The 6,461-nt window shown below is 34.1% G+C and overlaps 1 long non-coding RNA gene across 2 annotated transcripts; it reads right to left on the bottom strand.

Moving 5' to 3' along the window:
- Window positions 1-1,301: 1,301 nt before the first annotated feature.
- On the bottom strand, window positions 1,302-6,455 carry LOC149492185 (uncharacterized). 2 transcript variants are annotated; one of them, XR_016319091.1, is made up of 4 exons: window positions 6,061-6,455; window positions 5,369-5,452; window positions 2,913-2,992; window positions 1,302-1,466 (listed from the first exon to the last, which is right to left on the bottom strand). It is a non-coding gene; the product is annotated as an uncharacterized LOC149492185 (long non-coding RNA). The 2 variants fall into 2 exon arrangements; XR_016319092.1 differs by lacking the exon at window positions 2,913-2,992.
- Between the last annotated feature and the right edge of the window lie 6 nt (window positions 6,456-6,461).

Genomic DNA, 6,461 nt, shown 5'->3' with positions numbered 1-6,461 from the left:
ACATCAAATCTAGCTTGTTTTCCTTCAATTTAGTCATTTACTTATTTTCTTTAATTTCAGTAATTTAGATTCAAGAGGTCCTTCAACTTATTTCTAGACAATATATTTGGATTCAGAACTAATACTCAGTCCTCCTATCCCTAAGGGTGATATCTTTTACATACTACTTGCACGATCTAGACACTTGTGGATTCGCTAACACTGGGAAAGAGCTAAGAAATATTCTTGGCCTTCCTCTTATTTTTTAAGGTAAAGCCCTGAGGCCTTAAGGGCCGAACTTTGGACTTGGGCTTGGGCAAATTAGGCTTCGAGTGTTGTTTCAACAAGATCAAAGCAATATTTTGATCTGAGTTACATACCTGAATCTTAGAGTTGTGTGTCTTGATGAATCCCTTACTCGCCACGATATTGGTAGCATGATGTTGAGAGTCTTACACAATTAACAAGGATTTTGTCGCTGCAAATGAAGAGTCTCCATGATTGCTAATCTGGTTTACACAGTGAGTTATGTCCAGAATTAAATTAACATCACTCTCTTAGCACAATTCCAAAGAATTAAGAGAGAGAGGGGAGGTGGAAGGTTTGTCATTTTGGAATTTGTTACTGGACTTTAAAGATGAAGGAGAGAATAAGGAGGATCAGAAATTTTGCATGAACCCAAAACTTATTAGATAAGAGATGGAGAATGTCCACAACTGATTCTTCAAAAATTTTAATATAGTAAACTTGTTATTAATTTTGACTTTAATAGTTCTTGAGATGAAATCAATGGAGGGTGTTGAAATGAGTATTCTTGCTGCATCGAGACGTTTTCTTTTTGTCTCTTATCTTGCGTGGGAATCTCGACCTTGTATGAGAATCTCGACAAATGACAAAATATATTCTTGTAACACCCACCGGCCAATCCCGGAGAACTAGACGGCGGATGCCACAATCGTTGCCGGAGCACCGTCTTATATCACTTATTAAACTAGATCACAAATTAGAAGTGGTTAGAGTTTCATAAGGAAGCAAGTAATTAACATTTTTTAAAAAAAAAATAAAAAAATAATATTTAAGGAACTTTCTATGAAAATTTCGCAAGAATTTCCCCTAAAAATTAACTTGCCACACAAAGAAAATATACACACTTCCAATTTTCTCCAAACCCCAAAACTTCAATTCAACACAACATGCCACAAGCACTTCTAAATATCCATCAATGTACTTAGGTTCCATCACAATATTCTAAACACATTCTCTTTTCAAAGAATATATAATCATTATATACCAAAAATATAATAAGATGTTATTTCCTTAAATAATAATAACTCTTAATAAATTATAAACTTATTATATACGACCTCCATAACACAATATTTTATATACATGCCAAAAAATCACCATGTACAAAATCTCCTACCCAAAATGTTATATCTACTCTGATGCTACTCCTCTGGTCTTGAAAAACATCCTCCGCTCCTAACCTGCGCGTGATAAAAATCAACGCGCTGAGTGGAAGACTCAGTGGTATGAAATAACCAACAATTAAAATAACAAGAATAGCCAAGGCAAGTCTCGCAAGTGCTTTAAATTACTCAATTATATAAACACCGAAATCGCATTAATTTAATTCAAACACTTTGAAAGCAATACAAAGATTATAAATACAAAAATAAAATTTCATGCTTTAGTTAAGACTCGTACTAATACAGAATGAACATAAGTAGATTTGATCGCGGCCTATGTTCGCGCCACCCCCATCACACAATCGTGGCCTATAAAAGCGCCACCCCCATCACACAAATAAGCGCATCCGCCTATTTATAAGGGCTGATAACCCTAGCATATGATCATAGTTTCACATAACAAAATCAATCTCATCATACCACATTTCAATCATGCATAGTAGAGTCCAAATCAAAATCATTCTTTCACAAAGGACTTTATTACTTACTCAAAATTCTTAATCAAAACACTTCATTACTTAATTCCCATCATTTCAAAATTTCTCAACTTACAACTTACAAAAATTACTTAAAGATAGTATATATTTAATAAATCAAGAAATTTTCGGCATTTTCATAAACTTGACATTTGCTAGGTTTTTAAAACATAACTTGAGTTATGGGGCTCCAAATTGAATGAAATCAGAGTCATTAGAAAGATGAGACAAAATTCTACAAATGTTATGAAGGGACCACAGCCCAGATCAATCGGTAAGATAGCAAACAAAAGCTAGGAACACAGACCAACAGATCAGACCTGATTCAGCAGCGCCAAGTCCAATGTTTATTAAATTCCTACTTAACCAAACACTCAAATTAAACCAATCTAGAACGAGAGAAGTCTTGAGACACAGGGAAACAACTTTTATGAAGAACTCAGAACCTAATCTTGTCGTTATAGTGGTCAAAATGGGCACTCAATTCAGTGATACATGTGGCCCGACACAACAGAGTCAGTTTGGGTGTTTCAGCCATAAGTTGAGCTATGTATCTCCTAATTGGACACAAGAGGATGGGTTGGAAAGCTAAGAGGTAGACCTACAAAGTTTATGAAGAACATAAGACATTATTTGGCCATTTTAGTGGTCAAAATGGATGATCATTTCGGATATACAGGTAAGACACCATAACAGAACCAGTTTTAGTATTTAAATCATAAGTTGAGCTAAAAGTATTGGCATTAGACATAAGAATATGTTTTGGAAAGCTGAGGAATAGAGCTACAACTTTCATGAAGAAGTCGGAAACAGATGGGAAGTATAAAGGGGTCGAAAATGATGTCCAATCCCACTTAAGAATATATCTAACATTAAAATTCATCAATTTAACCAAAACATACAAAGTTCCCAAAATACATTCAAAAACCTAACCATGTAAAAACAACTTAAACAAGTGAAAGGGGAAGGAGAATATGATTGCACTAACCTTATTAACAAGCTTGAATAAGCTTGGAAAGCCTTACTCCTTGGCTTTTTCTTTACCTTTTGAGGATGGTTCTCCAACCTCTTCAAAGTATGAGAAATCAACATTAAAAGCAAAAATTGACAAAAGAAATAGTTGGAGCATGATTTAATGCATCAATAACATGTCTAAACCATGAATTTTACTTATTAATTCACAAAACTCAAAAACCACAACTTACTTGCTTCAATGGTAACTTCAATTCTCTGTGCTTTTACTTACCAATCTCACCTTCTACTACTTAATTCTTAAGACTTAAGTACTATTCCATGGTTTAATTAGGTAGCTTGGTGGTAATTTGGAGGTAAGAAAATGAAGAAAATGAAGGAAGAGGAAGAATAAAATGGCGTTGAAGAAGGAGAAGAGAAGAAAGTGTTACTTAGGTGATGATAACTTTAAGGTGCCAAAGTCAAATTTTACTTCCTCATTTAATGCCAAATGTGTGGCTAAGATCAAGTCCTAAGTAATCTCATCCAATGGCTCTAAATATTCCTCAAATAATTCTCTTCTACTTATGATTTCACTCCACCAATTAATTAAATTAACTCCACTACAAGAATTCCTCATTTATTTCTTAATATACCACACTAGAAATAATATTCATTTAATACATATACTCTCCAATAATATTCATGAAATTTTCTACCCGCTTAAATCATGCAAACATGCTCCAAAAATAGTAAATAAAATATTAAATATGCCTAGTAATTTTTTCGGACTAAAATAATACCAAATCCCAGACCGATGGTACTATTCACAGACCGGTAAATCACTATTACCGACACTAAAAGAAAAATCAGACTGTTGCAATTCTATCATTATTTCACTTAGAGTGTAATATTTAAAATGAGAGAGGAGAGAAAATATTTGTTCAGTAAAGTTAGAGAGAATTTTCTGCAAATACTTTTGAGGGAAACTAGTTTTGTAAAAAGGATTTTCTCGTGACATAAAAAAACGTGAAAGAAGTTTTATATTTTTTGAGGCTAATGTGGCATTAAGAATCCAAATAATAGCTAATATGATGTCCGAAGTAAGTTTTCTAGCATCTCTTCATTGAAAATCAGGTAAAAAAGATTTTATCGTGACATGATAGAAATTCAGGGATTTTACCGTCACAAATCAAATTCGAAGTACAACGCTGTGATAATGCCTACAATTGAGAGACGTGTAAGATAAAATTAAGTCGACATAAAATTGAAACTCTCGTATTTTCATAATATTTCTGTCAAATATCTTGATCATCAATGATTGCTTCGACCGGCCAACATGACCAGAACCACCAATGCGATAAGGATGCGACAATAAGATAATTATTGATTTGTCTCGCTGTTCTACCAACAACAAGGCTAAGGATGGATAAATCATATAAAACTGCCCGAGTTTAACATGGAAAATGTATTTGACCCATAAAACAAACCAAGCACAGGTTTTTTTTTTCTTTTTATTTTCTCTTTCAATTGACAGAAATTATATTTTATTAGTTGGAAAGATTAACATAACATATGAATTAATAAAAAAATGCCTTTATACATTGCCTGAATGGGCACGTGAAATATGTGCAGAATTGTAGATATAAATGGGTACAAAATGTTGTCTTTTTTATGTTATTCTATCAATCTCTGTCTACATAAATAATCACCCATACATAAACACTTCAACTTCACAATATAATTTTAATTTTACGGTATTCTAAACTTTGTGAATAACATATTGTACACATAAATTTATAAATTTTGATATAGAATTTTTAATTTTATATGCAAAATATGGTTAGATGTATAGTTAGCATAACTTTTAATGCAATAATTTTATTTTTTTACTATTTAATAAGTATTTAATTGACTTAATTTTACGAGATAAAGTGTTTTAGTAAAATGATTTTGTAAGTGTTTACTATTTTATACATTAAAGTGTTTGGTGAATTAAAATAAAAATTTAAGGGTGTCATATAGTTAAAGTAACAGTTTAATTAGAGGGTGAAATTATTATTAAATTATATCTATTTATTGTCACGACCCATTTCCATGGACCGGACCGGCACTAGGACCTGGGTGGGCTTAAGGCCACCCTGCGGGCTGCGATCAAACCTAGATTATCCGGTGCGCCCAAATAAAGAAGCCAACCTGTGGTTAACAATAACGGTAACAGTAGGTGCACACGGGGGCGCCGATCTCCCATTTACCCGGCTAACAGTAATCAGTATCAGGATCCATATAACAGTAACAATCTCACAAACCCATGGTGACCCACTTCATCCCAATTCCACACAAACAAGGCACAACAACATCACATTCACAGATAATCAAGCAATATTTAATATCAATAAATAGTGCATCACAATATGGCAATAATGCATGATAACATTTAGCCGTGAATGCATGAATGCAGGCGGATGAGGCGAATTATCCAACACTACTCACAGTTCTTTATTGTCCTCGAAGGGAACTGCTTTTCTAGTCACATGCTTCGAGCCTTTGTCCTTGCATTACGGAGTTTTATAAACCCTTAACATAAACAATAACATACTAAGTAAGAATTTTAAATTTGAAAATTCTATTTCATATTCATTTACTAGTTTTGGTTACCAGTCATTTAATTCACTTATTAATTTAAACTATAATATATTTATAAATATATTGGGTTTCCTTATTTATTTATCATTCTGATAATCTTATTCTATATTTTTAATTTCTATAAACAATTTAATCTCTATAAGTAATTTAATTGTTATTATAAATTTTATTTTCTACCGAAATTTCAGCAGCATTTCCCCTAAAATTCAACTATCCACCAATTAACTCAATCAGTCAACTATCAAATTCTCACAGCCCATCCATCGGGCAATCAATTCAGTCAATTAATCCATCCTCCATATTCTCTATATCACCATTAATTCATAATTTTTTTTCTTTAATTCCATAAGTTTTATTGTTATCAAAATTTCCTAATAAATTTATGTAATACTAGAATTAAATTTAATTAATCACAATTGCTAAATTAAATTAACTAATCAATATTGCTAAAATTAATTTAATTAACTAAAATTACTAAGTTAAATTATACCAAAATTACTAAAATAAATTCTGAGAATTTAGCAAAAATTGATTTATACCCCAAATAAAATTTTTTCTTGCTAGATCGGGGATTTACGCGTGCCGGATCGAAGCTACACGCACTGGGACTGTAGGTGGGTGGCGCGATCTGACTGGCAGTGGCAGAGAAGCGGCGGCGGCGATAGATCGGACCTGTTGGAGGCGCGCTGAAGCGACGGCAGTGGCAGCGGCAGGCTGTGGCGTTGCTGCAGAAGGCTGGTGGCGGCTTGACGAGCTGGAGATCGTGCTGCGTTAGGGGCTGCTGTGCGCTGCGCGATGCGCGATCTGGCAGAGGGTGGAGCGCCGCTGCTGGCGTGATGCGACGAGGAGCGGCGGAGGAGTGGTGCTGGCGCGCGACAGCTACGCTCGAGCTGGTGGAGGCACGATCCGCTTCTGCCAGCAGTGGAGTCACAAGCGCAGG

The sequence above is a fragment of the Jatropha curcas genome, unplaced genomic scaffold (assembly GCF_041381405.1).
Source record: "Jatropha curcas cultivar XTBG-Jc1 unplaced genomic scaffold, XTBG_Jcur_1.0 HiC_scaffold_86_pilon, whole genome shotgun sequence".
In the NCBI taxonomy this organism is placed as follows: Eukaryota; Viridiplantae; Streptophyta; class Magnoliopsida; order Malpighiales; family Euphorbiaceae; genus Jatropha; species Jatropha curcas.
This window is presented reverse-complemented; position numbering and strand designations above follow the sequence as displayed.